This window comes from Crotalus tigris, unplaced genomic scaffold (genome assembly GCF_016545835.1).
Source record: "Crotalus tigris isolate CLP2741 ecotype Arizona unplaced genomic scaffold, ASM1654583v1 scf7180000019519.529667, whole genome shotgun sequence".
Lineage (NCBI taxonomy): Eukaryota > Metazoa > Chordata > Lepidosauria > Squamata > Viperidae > Crotalus > Crotalus tigris.
In genome coordinates this window covers 144,660-161,331 of record NW_024097577.1, presented here as the reverse complement: position 1 = coordinate 161,331, position 16,672 = coordinate 144,660, and the positions used below count along the sequence as shown (strand labels likewise).

The 16,672-nt window shown below is 36.8% G+C and overlaps 1 long non-coding RNA gene across 7 annotated transcripts in view; it reads right to left on the bottom strand.

Annotated features, from left to right (window-relative positions):
• Positions 1 to 14,688, bottom strand: part of LOC120316924 — a 106,750-nt gene extending 92,062 nt beyond the window's left edge. For 2 of the 7 annotated variants that reach the window (XR_005559091.1, XR_005559094.1), the window contains exons 1-2: positions 13,355 to 14,688; positions 4,442 to 4,550 (exon numbers count right to left, since the gene is read on the bottom strand). This is a non-coding gene — a long non-coding RNA (uncharacterized LOC120316924). Of the gene's footprint in view, positions 1 to 4,441; positions 4,551 to 5,073; positions 5,218 to 13,354 lie in introns of those variants that run through there. The other 5 variants (XR_005559090.1, XR_005559089.1, XR_005559093.1 and 2 more) reach the window with 5 other exon arrangements.
• Positions 14,689 to 16,672: the final 1,984 nt, after the last annotated feature.

Below are 16,672 nucleotides of genomic sequence, written 5' to 3'. Positions count from 1 at the left end.
TTGCATTCAGAAACTTTTCCAAAATCTAAATTCAACAACTTCATTCAGAATCAGTATAGGAGCTGACTGACAGTTAGGCATTTTCGGATAGCATCCCAGCCTTGCAAGAGTTCAATTTCAGCTTCTTCCATTCAGCACCCCCCCCACACACACAAATCTTTAAAAATGTGGTCAAATTCTCCAATGCATATTAGGTTTATCTGGGTGTGGAATTATATCAATAGCATATGTTAACATCTCATCCTAAATTAATGGATGATTTCTCCTAATAGTTTCATATAAATATTGAACAGCTAAGGTTAATCAAAATCTGCAGCATCCCACTCTCTCTCATCACTGATTAAATCTCTCACCTAGGAAAAAACGGAAGCACTGAAAAATAGTGCCTCTTATCTGTAACCCTAAAGGTGACCCATAATAAGGAATGTAATTTGAACATATGCCACAATTCTGATTTTTTCAAGTAGAAACATAGTATTTCATTCATTTGAATGAAAAATCTGTTTTTCCAGACATCAATATGACCAACTTGTATAAAGATAATGTTTGCTGTGATAGCAAATATTTTCCACTTTTTTCAGCTACCCTTTTTAATGTTGTCCTTAAGGTCTACTAATGGTTGATTTTGTTAATTTCTAAGGCAAGGGTCCCCAACCCCCAGTCCATGGACCAGTACCAGGCCGTGGCATGCCAGCAACTGGTCCGCACAAACAAGCAAAGCCCCATCCGCGGGATGCAGGCAGCACATAAAACCACACGCTCTCCGGTTCGTGGAAAAACTTTTCTCCATGCAACCGGTCCCTGGTGCCCAAAAGGTTGGGGACCTCTGTTCTAAGGCACTATCTTATAGTTACCAAATTTGAGACCCAACTTTACACCTCTTCTAGGAAACATTACATTAAGAATTAATCAGGTTAAAATTGTGTCATGACAGAAAGCTATGGAATAAGCTACATTAATTGCAATTTAGTTTCTTACTAATACTTTATTTGTTGTTGTTGTTGTTAATTGCGAAGTCATGTCCGACCCATTGCGATCCCATGGATAACGTTCCTCCAGGTCTTCCTGTCCTCTACCATCTTCTGGAGTCCATTTAAGTTCACACCTACTGCTTCAGTGACTCCATCCAGCCATCTCATTCTCTGTCGTTCCATTCTTCTATTGCCCTCAATCTTTCCCAGCATTAGGCGCTTTTCCAGTGAGTCCTTCCTTCTCATTAGGTGGCCAAAGTATTTGAGTTTCAACTTCAGGATCTGGCCTTCTCAAGAGCAGTCGGGGTTGATCTCTTCTAGGACTGACCGGTTTGAACGCCTTGCAGTCCAAGGGACTCGCAGGAGTCTTCTCAAGCACCATAGTTCAAAGGCCTCAATTCTTTTGCGCTCAGCCTTTCTTATGGTCCAACTTTCACAGCCATACATTGCAACTGGAAAAACCATGGCCTGGACTATACGCACTTTTGTTGGCAGGGTGATGTCTCTGCTTTTTAGTATGCTGTCTAGATTTGCCATAGCTTTCCTCCCCAGGAGCAAGCGTCTTTTAATTTCTTGGCTGCAGTCCCCATCTGAGGTGTTCTTTGAGCCCAGAAAAATAAAATCTGTCACTAAATACTTTATACTACTAGCAAAATATTAATGGTAGTTATGGAGTAGACCAGTGGTTCTCAACCTTTCTAATGTCGCGACCCCATAATACAGTTCCCCATGTTGTGGTGACCCCCAACCACTTATACATCACCGGGTGCCAGGGGCATGGCAAAAAGAAAAGGGGGAAAAAATGGCGGACAGCCTTGTTTGGCGACCCCCGTGAAATGGTCGTTCGACCCCAAATGGGGTCCCGACCCACAGGTTGAGAACCACTGGAGTAGACTAAGCAACGACTTGAGTTATCTCCTGTAACTTAACATATTTTGCTAAAACGTTGAGATCTTCTCTCTTCTGTCATCACTTAGCTGTTCATCTCCCAGTACATGTTTAAGGACTATGATCTTCTGCATAATTAGCTTCGCCACATCTAATATGTAACTGATGTTTGGGTTAAATACTACCGTTAGTAATCAACTGGCAAAATGCCTGTAACTGAATTTTCAACATTCATGCAAGTACTAATTGTATGAATGCTACTACATCAAATTTGCCTCTAAACAATCAAATAATATAAGGTTTAGAGGTTGCCTGTGAGATCAACTATACCAATCCCTGGCTAGTGCAAAAATTCACTATTACAGCATCTTTAACAGTTGGCCATTTATACTCTGTTTAAATATTTCAAGTAAATGAGAATCTACAATTTCACAGAGCAATTTGTTCCATTGTTAAATAACTATTACTGTTAGAAATTTGTTTCTGATGTCCAATCAAAATTTCTTTATCACTTAAACCCACTGTAACTTATCCTACCATCTGGAGCAACTTTGAACTTCTTCGTGACAATGTTTAATAGCTAATATATATACTTCTTTTTTCCTGCTAAGCCTATCCAACATCTTCAATAATTTGTTGTATTTTTTCTTTTGAGGCCCCTTATCATCTTCGCTATTTTTCTTTGCATGTTTGTCCATGTTCTTCCTAAAATATGGCCCAGAACTGGACACAATATTATAAGTATACCAAAATAGCACAGAACAGAAAGGAATATTTATTGTCCTGATTTTGCATTTGTATATATTTTAACATAATTTTTGCTCAAAAGAGGTATCAGATTCTTGATTTTCAAAGAAAATACAATGCATTATTTTCTGAGAAAGAACATTTTAGTAATAATAATAATAATAATAATAGTAAAGTTGGAAGGGACCTTGGAGGTCATCTAGTCCAACCCCCTGCTCGGGCAGGAAACCCTACACCATTTCGGACAAATGGCTGTCCAGTCTCTTCTTAAAAACTTCCAGTGTTGGAGCATTTACTGCTTTTGGAGGCAAGCTGTTCCACTGATTAATTGTTCTCACTGTCAGGAAGTTTCTCCTTAGTTCTAGGTTGCTTCTCTCCTTGATTAGTTTCCACCCGTTGCTTCTTGTCCTGCCTTCAGGTGCTTTGGAAAATAGCTTAATTCCCTCTTCTTTATGGCAGCCCCTGAGATATTGGAATACTGCTATCATGTCCCCCCTTGCCTTCTCTTCGTTAAACTAGACATACCCAATTCTAGCAACCGTTCCTTATATGTTTTAGCCTCCAGTCCCCTAATCATCTTTGTTGCTCTTCTCTGTACTCTTTCTAGAGTCTCAACATCTTTTTTACATCGTGGTAACCAAAACTGGATGCAGTATTCCAAGTGTGGCCTTACCAAGGCATTGAAGAGTGGTATTAATACTTCACGTGATCTTGATTCTATCCCTCTGTTAATGCAGCCTAGCACTGTGTTGGCCTTTTTGGCAGCTGCAGCACACTGCTGGCTCATATTTAAGTGATTGTCTACTAGGACTCCGAGGTCCCTCTCACAGTTAATACTATTGAGCATGGTGCCACCTATGCTGTACTTGTGCATTTGGTTTTTCTTGACTAAATGTAGAACATTGCTTTTTTCACCATTGAATTTCATTTTGTTAGTTAGTGCCCAGTGTTCAAGTCTGTCCAGATCCTTCTGTATCTGAAGCCTGTCTTCTGGAGTGTTGGCTATTCCTGCCAGCTTGGTGTCGTCTGCAAATTTGATGAGTTCCCCATCTATTTCTGATCTTACAGATAATATATGTAAGCATAACAGACATAAGAATCTAACTAAATCATTCACCCCTATCTACTCCTGCTGTGATGTTAATTTACTTATTAATATTTCAGACTACATCTTTGACTCCATGATGGGAAAATCTTGGTTACAGAATGGAACAACTATATGTTCTTCCCTTCTCTTCTCTTGAGCAGCCACTACAGTTACTACTGGCAAGCAAGAGCCTAGTAGTCATATTGTAAATCTTCATGCCAAAGAAGCACTAACCCTAAAGAGAAGTTTACATTTGATGTGACCCAAATATTACAACACATCTGTACTCACTTGCACCTACAGTTAATGTTTTATTACAAGAATTAGAGAATTAGAAGTTTCTCTTCTAAATCTGTAAATTAGATAAGGGGATATGGGAGACATGTTAGAATGAACCAAGCCTATGAAAATTAGAAATGTGTTTTAATTATCCTTGTTAACTTCTAAACTAGATTAACATCTAGAGCTAGTTTGGAGTAGTGGTTAAGATGCTGACCTAGAAACCAGGAGATTGTGAGTTCTAGTCCTGCTTTAGGAATGAAAGTCAGCTGGCCTGTCATTCTCTCAGCCTAACCCACCTCACAGGGTTGGTGGGGGGAGGGAAGGAGGAAGGGGGAATATTACATATGTTGGCTGTCTTGAGTTGTTTATAAAAATAATAAATATAGGATAAAAATAAATAAACACTGACAGAACTAAATAAAAACTTACATAAAACTTTCACAAGAAGATTATAGAGAAAACATACCAGAATATTCAATCTTGTTCTTTATATTCTCATCTCAGTCCAGGGTTCTCATTCATATAATATTTTTACTGTACATTTAGTTGGAAGACGTCCTGTTACATCTTTTGAACTGCAAAAAAAAAAAAGATTCTGAACTGATTAACTTTAAAATAAGGATAGGTCTTGACAATATATGATAGTTTATAGGATCAAGGCCCAATAATCTGAAAGAAAGACTTTGGCTGTTCTGTTTGTGACTTTCTTATATAATAAGTGTCTTTTAAAGACAAAATAGGACTGTAGTTTGTTGAACATATTTACAATATTCTATGTCAGAGGTCCCCAACCTTTTGGGCACCAGGGACCGATTGCATGGAGAAAAGTTTTTCCATGGACCGGAGAGTACATGGGTTTGTGTGCAGCCTGCATCTACGGATGGGGCTTTCCTTGTTTGTGCGGACCGGTTGCTGGCATGCCATGGCCGGGTACAGGTCCATGGACCGGGGGTTGGGGACCTCTGTTCTATGTAACTAAAGAGCTGATCATAATATATCGTTTCTAATTGTAACGACAGTATATATTCAACCAGGATAGTTATAGATCCTTTTCATAGTGTTATTTATTTTATTTAAAAGATTTATACAGCTGCCCACCTTGTGACACACAAATCTGGAAGGCTAACAATGATACAAGTAGTCCTCGAATTATGATCACAATTGAGTCCAAAATTTCTGATGATAAACAAGACATTTGTTAAGTGAGTTTTGCCCCATTTTACAACCTTTCTTGCCACAGTTGTTAAGTGAATCACTACAGTTGTTAATTAAGTGAATCTGGCTTCCCCATTGACTTTGCTTGTCAGAAGGTGATGAAAGGTAATCACATGACCCTGGGACACTGCAGCCATCATAAATGTAAGTCAGTTGCCAAGTGTGTAAATTTTGATCATGACTCCATGGGAATGCTACAATGGTTGTAAGTGTGAAAAATAGTCATATGTCACTTTTTTCAGTGCCACTGTAACTTTAAACAGTCACTAAATGAATTTTTGAGTTGAGGATTACCTGTGCTATAATAACAATAACACAAAGTAATAAACTCTACTGTTCAAAAAAAATAAAGAAAACACGGGTTCTCAATCCATAACTATAGCAAATGGTCTCTATAATCCCTGACTCCAACCTTATTCTTCTAGGGAATGGGAAGAAAGTCATATCTTTCCTATCAATACAGGCAAACAGGGTGAAAGGGTGGAAACAACAAATAGATTGCTTGTTTGGCTCTCCAATTATACTCAACATCAAAACATCAGTTTGCTAACAAAGGGTCCTGACTTGATAGCTATGTTTACATATTTAATCTTGGTTGTTATCATTTTCTGGATTTACACACTTGACTGAACCATAAATTAACCAATAGCTTAGGTTCATGTGAGGCTAGGCAACAAAAATAACAAAGATATAAAAAGAACCCTAAACGTCTGTGTGTGTGTGTGTGAATGAATGAAATAGGAGAGGAAAAACCACACAAAATACTAGAAGAAAGTTGTCATAAAAAATAATTTTGCTAAAAACCTAATTGTACAATGCATAAAAAGGTAATATAATATGGTAGATTCAAAATTGTATTGACAATGGATAATGAATATTAAATGGAAAAAATGTACATTGTGTATCAAGAAGGAATATTATTACTAATATTTGATTAGGAACAAATAATTAATTTTAGGAACTAGGTAGAAAAATATAAATTCATAAAGACTTCAAAAAGGGGAACTTAAGTTCAAATAGTTCTTCAAAATAAGGAAATATTATCTATAGTCAGGTAATATAAGGTGACCAACCGTCCTCCTTTTGGGAGGACAGTCCTCCTTTTTTGAGTTCTGTCCTCCCTCAAAAAGTGTCCTTCTAAATGTCCTCCTTTTCCATATACCGTCCTCCTTTTGGGAGGACAGTCCTCCTTTTGTGAGTTCTGTCCTCCCTCGAAAATGTCCTCCTAAATGTCCTCTTTTTCTATATTTGAAGACTTATCTGCAGGGCTTTCTTTTCCTCATAGAACGCTCAGAAGGCGTTCCGGAACCATTTTTTGATTTTTTTTTCAACTTTTGCCTGAGCTGTGCTACTCCCCCATTGGCTTTCAAAAGCCAATAGGAATTGCTGCTGAGTGCGCCAAAACACCCAGGCGGCAAACTTTGCACGTGCAAGTTGCAGGAACTTTGCACCCCTCACTGCTACCCAACTACACCATCTCCTACTTAGTTCTGCATATAGCTGGAGGAGAATGGAGCGGTAAGTTTCTCTTGATCTTCCCTGTTCGGTTCTACACAGGGATGCACAGGGTAGGCAGTGGTGCTGGGGGGTGGCTGGGGAGTGGCTGCAGGGCCAGAGCCAGCACGGCTGGTGCTTTGCGAGCTGCGGGGCCGGCTCTACGGGGATGCGCAGGGTGGGCAGTGGTACTGGGGGGCGGCTGGAAGGGCAGCTGCAGGGCCAGAGCCGGGGCAGCTGGTGCTTTGCCTTTGCGAGCCACGGGGCCAGTTCTACGGGGATGTGCAGGGTGGGCGGTGGTGCTGGGGGACAGCTGGAGTGGGTGGCTGCAGGGCCGGAGCCGGCACGGCTGATGCTTTGCCTTTGCAAGCTGCGTGGCCAGCTCTACGGGGATGTGCAGGGTGGGCGGTGGTGCTGGGGGGCGGCTGGGGGGATGGCTGCAGGACCAGAGCCGGCACGGCTGGTGCTTTGCCTTTGCGAGCCGTGGGGCCGGCTCTACGGGAATGCGCAAGGTGGGCGGTGGTGCTGGGGGGCAGCTGCAGGGCCAGAGCTGGCTCGGCTGGTGCTTTGCGAGCCGTGGGGCCGGCTCTCCATGGCAGGGCAGCGGTTCTGGCGGGGCGGCTATGGGCGGGGGCGTGGTGGGCAGTTGACCTTCCATGGGCTGCGCCAGTTGCTGGTCTACGCAGTGCTGACCTGCGCTGTCACCACCTCACCCTGCGCACCTACATGGCCATCCTGGAGCACCTGGCTCACAACACCTGCCTCCGCCGCCCACCCCCGCGCAATCCAGCCGTGTAGATTTTTGGACAAGTGAGAAATCGACATTGAATGTTGATACTCTAGCTGCAGCACTTGCGTAAAATTCAATATGAAGGATATTTCTGTTCAGATATTTCCAATATATTGTTAGAAGATGATACATTGACAAAAAATATTCATTCAATGGAAAAGTACTCATTTAAATAATTAATAGGCATGTAAGCATAATTACAATATAAAATGTTATTGTTACAAATGGTTTTTATTATGCATTTATCGTATTATAGTGTATTCTGTATTATTGTTGCAATAAATACAATGTTTCTTTTATTTACAATATTTTTTTCTTCAATTTATTCGTGTCCTCCTTTTTGTTGTAAAAAAGTTGGTCACCTTAGGTAATAATATTATGTATTTCAATTTAATAAGCTTCAAAGGATATGTGCAGAACTTCAGTGCTTTGATCTTCATGAAGAATTGATAATATTTCCCATGATTCCCCTTCTAGATCTTGTTTTAATGAAAGTCATTGGGTATCTGGTAGTCAGAGGAATACTCTAAATTGAAACATTAATAACAGTATGCCAAAGGGCAATACAAGAAGACCACTACATTCTACGAGTTTGCTCTCCACTGCAAATATTTCTGTACAGTGCAATTTAGATATACAGTAAGGTATGCAAAAGGAAATCATAGGCTGAGTATTTTTCTGGCCAAGAGGAAGAAAGTAAGAATTTCAAACTGGAAACAATTTGCAGAAATGATTATATAGAAAAGCACTTTTCTAGCGTCCAACACAAAATAGGACATCCAGTTAAGGCCTAGGCTTTGTTTTATGGATGGGGCTGAAAGGGAAGAAATCAACAGCAGAAGGATTTGGAGGAAATCTGTGTTGGGTAGTTGTGAAGCAATAATTGTCTTCACATAAATAACTTGCAATAACATTGCATTAGACATAACACAATGCTCATTTGCATTAATGGACAATAATTCAAAACACTAAGATTTGTAATGTGACAGTACAGTACATAATTACTTTTATACAGTGCTTTTTTTCTAAAAAAAAAAAAAGGTGCCGGAACTCACACATGTCATACAACCTGCCTTGCCTACCCTACAAGGTTCCATCCAAAAAAGGTGCTTTTATATAAAAATGATGAGAGACAACTATTCTGTTTTCTTGCCTGTGTTCTAGCCTGAATCTTTTCTTTATGGAGCCTTACTCATTCCAGAAGAAATGAGCAAAAGTGCAGTAAAACTACTAAGAGGAACAGGAAGAAATGTCATACTTCGTGGCTTCTCAAGTCAGAATAGTTAAATATTTAATATTTAATGGGCATTACCATGCTCTATGTTTTAACCTGGCAGCCAATTGCAAAGAACTGTTATATGCACACTCAGAATACAAAGTCACGACCATATAAACAGAAAAAATCCAAAGAAATACAGAACTGAAAAGTTCAAAGAAATCAAAAATTGAACTCATTAATAAAATCATGTAATTTGTGCCAATACAAAAGGAGCCAGAATAGCTTCACTGAGGAAAAAGAGAAGATAGTATCAACATGCTTGGGAGAACCTGAAATTTAAAAATACTCTTTGAAAACAAACCTAAAGTAATAGCTGGAGAAGAAAAGAAGGATGGGAAAAAACAGAACAATCAAAACAATGGGAAAGAGGATTGCCCTGCTTAAAATGAATGTCAGATTGGAAGTGTGAACAAAAACACTTCTGTTAAGAAAGTGAATGAATACAGTATTTCTGTTGTATCTTCTTTGGCTATGTATCAGAGAGAATGAGGGAGGTAGCATTCTGAACATCAAGTTACATGTTTACATATAAATCTGACTTCAGAGATTTGAGATGTAGTATTTATAACATTTCTAAAGCACAGACGTGGGATGCTGGCAATGTTGTATTAAACAAATTAACAAGATATAATGTTTAATATGCTTTCATTTAATGAAGGAGCTTTAACACACTCCTACTCAATTGACTCTCCACATGTTTCACAAATACACATATGCCTAATATTATACTTCAGAAACAGAAGGCAGTATAAGCCTACATAGATGAAAAGATAATGGGAAATGTAAGACTTAGTTCACAAATTACAGAAAGTCAAAACATAAGAATAATTAGTGGTATATACATTTGTAGTGCAACTGATGAAATCCAATATAAAGGTGACAGCTGAAATGCTTAAACAGCATCTTCTGTTGCTACATTAATTAATGGTGCTGTATCTGGCACCAGTTAATAGAGAATTCTATCACTTAATATTTTTAAGTAAACATACAAAAGATGAAAATGTACATATATCATCAAGAAGAGGGACAATACATATTTAAAAACAGCATTATGTACTTCAGTTAATTATGAAGTATTTCCTCTTGGTTTCTGATATCAGGAAATAACTGCCTATTATCTAGCCACTGGTTTACGCAAGTAGGAATAAATGATCTATTTTGAATTTGTTTAGTTTATCTTTTTTTCAACTTGCTTCTCTTTCTTTGTCATCCCTTTCTGATAGAAATATACAGTCTTATGCATTTTTGTTTTAAAATACATATATTTGTCAATGCAGCTTTGTAAGCAATTTCCCTAATGCAGCATATGTATGTGTTGCATGTGCATGTTTTTTTATGCATGCCTGTTGTTAGTACATACATTTTGTACATATATTTTCATTTGCAAGTTCACACATTTATACATTTATAATGTTGTTTTACCTCATGCATTGGTTTCAGAAGGGCAAATCAAATATGTACCATTTTGCATATTTAGAAATGACTGTGATTAGGAATTTCTTGGATATCCCGTCTTTCTTCATGATGACAATCTTTCAACCAAAAATTCTATTAAACTCTTAATTTACAACTATTTCATTGTGAATATATTTGAAGGTAACTATCTGCCAAATAAATGTCATTAATACATGATAGAATGGTGTGCTTTTTTGGGGTAAGTTTATAGTTTAGTTGTAATCAGACTTTGAACAAAGTGCAATTTATACTCTCTTGAGCTTTTCTTTCGCTGGAGGGATTCTTTTCTTTGTTTTGATTAGGCTAAATTTCTTCACTTCAAGCTTCATATATCATATTTCTACCTATATAAACCTTAACAAACCCATTATTTCTTCAATTCATCTAATACTGAATAATATTCTAAAAGATCCAACTTCTAAAATCTGTTAATCTGAAGACTAATGCATGCCATTTATTAACTACATTTGTCTTCTTCTATATTGAACATTTTGAAGTCTTCATCTACTGATCTTCTTCTTCTTTATAATCTAAAATCTCAAACACCTTCAATAATATTTTCAATTTTACATGATATACAATAGAATTAAGTATCATATCATGGTTATAAGTGCTTTAAACAAAACATTCCTTAAATCATAAAACATTATTCAACAGGACAGCTCTTATTACAATATTAAAAGACTACTTATTTTGGTCTCCCAATTGATGCCCAATTGGGGGACAGCAATCAGTTTTGAAAACCATTAGCTAATACCTTGCATCTAGACATAGAGTGGATCCCTAAATTCAATGGGACTAATCATGCACTTCTTCCTGTCAAAGAAAATAAATATATTCTTTAACAATATTACTTTGTGTACTTGCTAATTAAATCAAATTTTTACTGGACCATGCTGCATCTACATTTACAATTTTAGCCAATTGTTTTAAGGTAAAAGTTAAGCATTAATGTGTTTTTCAGGCATCTGAAACTCCCAAATCATTTTCTTTGCTAGCCTGAGATCATTATTACATTAGCCTGGCATACAAAACCCAAACAACAAGTCAAACCAGTAATTTTCATCTAAGGGGGGGGGGGGAAGCCCTGCTGTATTTTCTCAATAAGCAGTTTGTACTGGGGGAAAAAAACATATAAAAAACTAAATCTTTCTGAAAGAGATTTTCTAATATGCAAGAGACATTAAATAGGGTGAACATTTTTGTAAGAACAAAATCTGATGGTATTCAATGAACTAGTATAAAACAGTGAGCCTCTATCAGAAGAATACTTCTATTTACATCTCTTTTATACAGTGATAATAAAATAGCAGACAAACACTATGTGGGGGATGTTATGGAATACATATACAAAATTGACCCAATACACATCTGGCTGGAGAATGGAACGCTAGGCATTTGTTTTAGTTTACATGCTGTCTCATCATCAAATATCAGAAACGAAACACCGATGAAAGAGAAAGTAAATGCCAATTTCCTCCTTCTGCAGCCAAGTTTTCAGTGGCTCTTTAAAATAGATAGTTGTTTGCTGAGAGTGGCTTGTTCCATACCATTAACCCAGAACAAAATGTATAGTAGGACAGCAGTGTTTACTTCTAATAAATGATTAATACATGCCACATTTATCACTTGGAAACAAAGACATTTAGTCACAATTTTAGACATAAATCAAGGTAAATGGAATTAATGTAAAAAAGGGTTGCCTTAGTCCCTAAAATGGCAGAGAGGTCAGACTGGCCATAGCAACCCAAAACAGTCTTTTAAACATTTAGAAAGACTTAAGCAATCACTAAAAAGAGCTGCAATCTTTCTTTAATTTTATGGGGTGTGAAAATAAAAATTAAAAAGATTATATCCTCCTAAACCCATCACAACAGATTCAAAAGGAAAAAGTATTTTCTTGTCCTTGCATCACATTGAATAAATATCATGCATTCCAGCTGAAATGAATGTTTCAAAGCAAATCGAATCTCAACATTATTTTTCCATGAAGAAGCATAATTACATAACACAAAAGATCTCAAAATTAAACTTAAAATGGGTGATTGAATATAATGCATGTCTCTCGCAGATCATAATACAAACTGGTTTCAAATTGACTCCTTTGCTTTATTTTACAACCAATACAAGATAATAACTTGTTCTATACCACAGCTAGTATTTTGCTGAATCTGTTAGGACTTTTAAAAGGAATATTCGCTGTAGCTAGTCCTAGCTGTATTTTTAACTAACAGACAATAATTTGTGTCTTTTATTTCATCATTATAAATAACAAAAGGTATATATTGGACTTTTAAAGCTGTTTTGTGTTTCACTGTGTAATTCAATTTATTTTGCTAACTTTCTTAGCCATCTTTTTAAGATATAACTTAAAATTTATGATCCAAACTGCTTTTTCCTCAATTGTTATGGATTTCTCTGAATTACATATTTAGGAAATTGCTTACAATAATCCATTACAGATCTATGATGTAGGAAGAATCACTGTATTATTTATTTATGCAGTTCAAAAAAAAACCTGCCTAGTTCTGTTATGCACTACAATGTGTTTTGTTAACATTTCATTGTGCTAATATTTTAAATAGTTGCTATTTTTCTATGCTTTTCTAATGCATACTTCCAATTAATATAAAGTACTCAGAAAAAGAATATTTAAGTTTAAACTTCACACCTGCGTGAAAAATATCCCTGAGATCATGACATCCTCTGCTGCAGCCCTTATATATTATATTATTTGAACTCGGCAGGGAAGTTCATTAATTTTTAAAAAGTCTTTGACCTCAGGACAGGCAAGGGTGTAAAAAAGTAAAAATTGGGGCGAATAGCCAGGGCGAAAGGAACATTTTTTCACTCTGAACCCTAATGAACAAGTAAGCACTCTCTGCTCCAAGGACCATACCCTCCCTTCTGAAAAAAGAAAGGGGAAAAAAGAAAGAAAACAATCCATTCTGGCTGCCGAACCAGAAAGCCACTCGAATTCGAAGAGTTCTCCGAAAAAGCGGGGCAAGTCAGTTTCTGCATAGACAACATATGCCTACGATCCGGGCTTTGCAAAGAGCTTCACCCTGAAAATAAGGTAAGCATAGGATAAAACCCTACTCTTCAAGAACCCGAAAAGTCTGAGAGAAATAAAGATTCTCCCTTACCCCAACTTGAAAGCCGAACGAAGCTCCTTCGTTGTTGTCATCTCCCGAGCCCCCCTCTTCACACCATGGCGACGGGTGCTGCACTGGGCTCGGTTATAGCGGTGACACTTAAGCTGCCTGCTCAGACCAGCGGGGGGGGGGGAGGAGGCGTGAGCGCGCGCGCGCCTGTCTGGAAGAGGCGAGAAGCGGCATGTGCTGCTTCTTCTGCGGCGATAGTGTCTGACTGAAGTACCAAGTGGAAAGGCTGCCCGCCGAGTTCTAGACCGAGAACCTCACGTTCAGGCCAAGTCAAGGCTGGCTAGAAACGATTAAAGATCAGTCGGCCCCTCCTCATGCAAGCGCCGGGATTCCTTCTCGCCTTCCTCGCTTCCGCTCCACGGGAAAGTGGAGCTCTCATTATGCATTCTCCCGGAGAGAAAGCCTCAGCATAGGCAAAGCTTTCCCCAGATTGCTTGGTCCCTGCTCAGTGGTCCATGTTGAATACAGGTACCTATTGTTCCCCGGACTGAGCTGCAACCAGCCTCCCAGTCTCTAGCAGATCTCAACAACCACTGAGCCTGAATTTATTTTTTAACCCTCCATAATCCTCTGTACCTCTGTTGGGGGTAAATGCAATGTTTGCTCCATGGCTAGGTATGTTTTTTCCTTCACAAGAAACCAAGAAATCGTATTTGTCTGTGTGCGCGCATACACGTGTATTCTTAAAAAAAACAACACACAATTGCATAATGAAAATTATTATGTTCAAGAAAAAAGGCGGTACTTTGAGGAACTGAATTATACCTCCTGTGAAAAATGTCTAAATAATTTATGTGTATGTTGGCTGATCTTTAGCCTTCAAACTATTTCTTATTGCTGAGTTTAGTCTAATTATATTCCAAATGATATCTGTATACAAGTAAGAATTTTTCATAATAATAGCTCTAACTTTAATTTTTCATTACAGTATGAACTGTATTCATTGTATTTCTAAATGAATATTTCATCAAGAAAAAATATTTATTCCCCAACAGATTGAACCCACTGTAATTTATTTATAAATGGTGCCCCTCAGCTTTGGAATTTATAAGCTACAAGTAATTCTCCTTCCAAATAAAAGTAAAAGAATGAATAGCAAAGACAAAATGAGAGGAAATTAAAATGAAGATTTACACTTTTTAAAACTCACAGGATAGAGTCCTAGCACTGCACATTCAAAATCTTCAGAGAAAGTTTGAGATCAGATTGGTATTCTGTTGTATATATTCACTTTTGTTTTAACATATCCTTTAAAGAAAGCAGTGGAATTTGAGTAGGACTTTGAGAGTATGACTTGAGCAGTGTTTTATTCTTACATGGAAAGGATCACAATGGATTGTTGTTAATAAAAGGAAGTCATATGTGCTCTTTCCTAAGTGAACCTATTACATGAGATGTTCTATAATATATCTTCAGTTTTAAAAGATAAAATGTTCCACAGTAAAGATAAACAATATAATTCAAAACAATGAATCTTGGCCAAGCCATTTTAATGCAGATTTTTAAAGAAAAGAACAATAGATATTTTAAGAAAATAATGTCATCTATAAATTTCCAATGCATATTTTATGATAAAATTAAAAAGTATAAAAGATACTCTAAAATAAACATACTCAAACTTTTCATAGTTGAAAAAAATCTATTTCATAGATACCCTGTTGCTTCTTCAAGTAGCTCAAACTGGCAGGGTCAGCCTGTTAAAAAAATTATTATATAATTTCTCAAATATGTGAATCAGTGTTTCTCAGATGAATCCATTTGTCGTATTACCCCAAACTTGTTTTAATAGGTTTATCCAGTATCATCACTATGCAAATGCTGTTTTGCAAATAATAAAATAGCACTGAGAAACTTGAATAAAGATATAGCTTTATAGCACCACGATGACTCAAGTCTATCCGTTCCAAGTAGTGTGCAGTGATATTTCTTAGTATTCTTAGTATCTGCCCATCCAAACTACTAGAAGAAAGTAGAATATTTCTCAACTTCCTTGCCTAGATGAGTTATGACTTTTCCTTAATATATACTCTTCTTGTTCTACAGCTAATATATTTCACCTTCTCCTAAAGCTTTCATTCAGTGCATCCAATAATATAAACAAAATCACCTACTCTTTATTTGCCATACTATAAATCAGAAGCAAATCCCAGATTAGTCATTTAAACACATTCTGAACACAAGTACTATAGCAATATGAACTGTAAAGAGAATTGAAAACATGTCATAAGATGACAAGCATCATTATTTTCATATAGCTGAATACTTATATCTCACTATATATATTTTAAGACTTAGTGCTTTAGCTATGATTCCCAAAATCCTTACCTGACAGCTTAAATACCCCTTATATAAGTGGACTATACCAAGATTAGAACCACAGCACAAGCAATGTAACTGCTTAACTTTTCTAATTGTGAGTGGGTGGATTTGCTTCTCAAAGAGATTCGGAGAGATTATACCACCCAAATATATTATTTGAGAATTATATGAAACCACTCTTTAAATCAAAAGGAAACTAGATTTGCTTCATAGATTTTACTAAAAAATTCCCTTTTGGTAAAAATAGAATAAAAAGGTTTGCAAGAATAGTTAGTATACTATTCTCTATTCTGAAAAAGTAGGGTTAAAAACTTTTTAAAAGCCAAGAGATGTTTAATTTAACTCCACACATGTTGGAATACCCTGTCCTTAAAGTATCTCTGATATATGACTGTCCCCATTTTTTATCTTTTTGACAATCCCTTCTCATGATGGCCTAATCAAGACCTCCCTTGACTCTGTGAACTAGTAGTACATCACTACAGTATCACAAAGAATATTACTCAAAAGACCAGGGGTTTTTGATCTAGATCTGTTAACATTTCTCCAAAAAAAGCCATGTGTTTTAATTTGCATGTTCTCCGTATGTCATTAAACAAAAATTATGATATAACTATACTTTTGGCATGAAATACTCTAATGTTTCTGAATGTTTTTCAGAAAAAATATTCTCAATTTAAGATAGAAAGAAAAACAAACATAAATTGCTATAGTAAGAGTTCTTAAAATTCTCTAGGATTCATTTTGTTTTCTGGTTTTGCCAAATGATTTGGTTTACACAAAAAACTAAGGTAGAATGGAGGGATCAGTTGGTATACGCAGATGATATTTAAGGTTGCAGCTATAGCATTCCCTTTAACTCACTCATTAGTGTTATGTATGATGTTTTGTTTATAGTTATACAATTTTAATGTATTAGCAAGAAATAATTTAGATCTAGAAATATGTATATATATATATATATATATATATATATATATA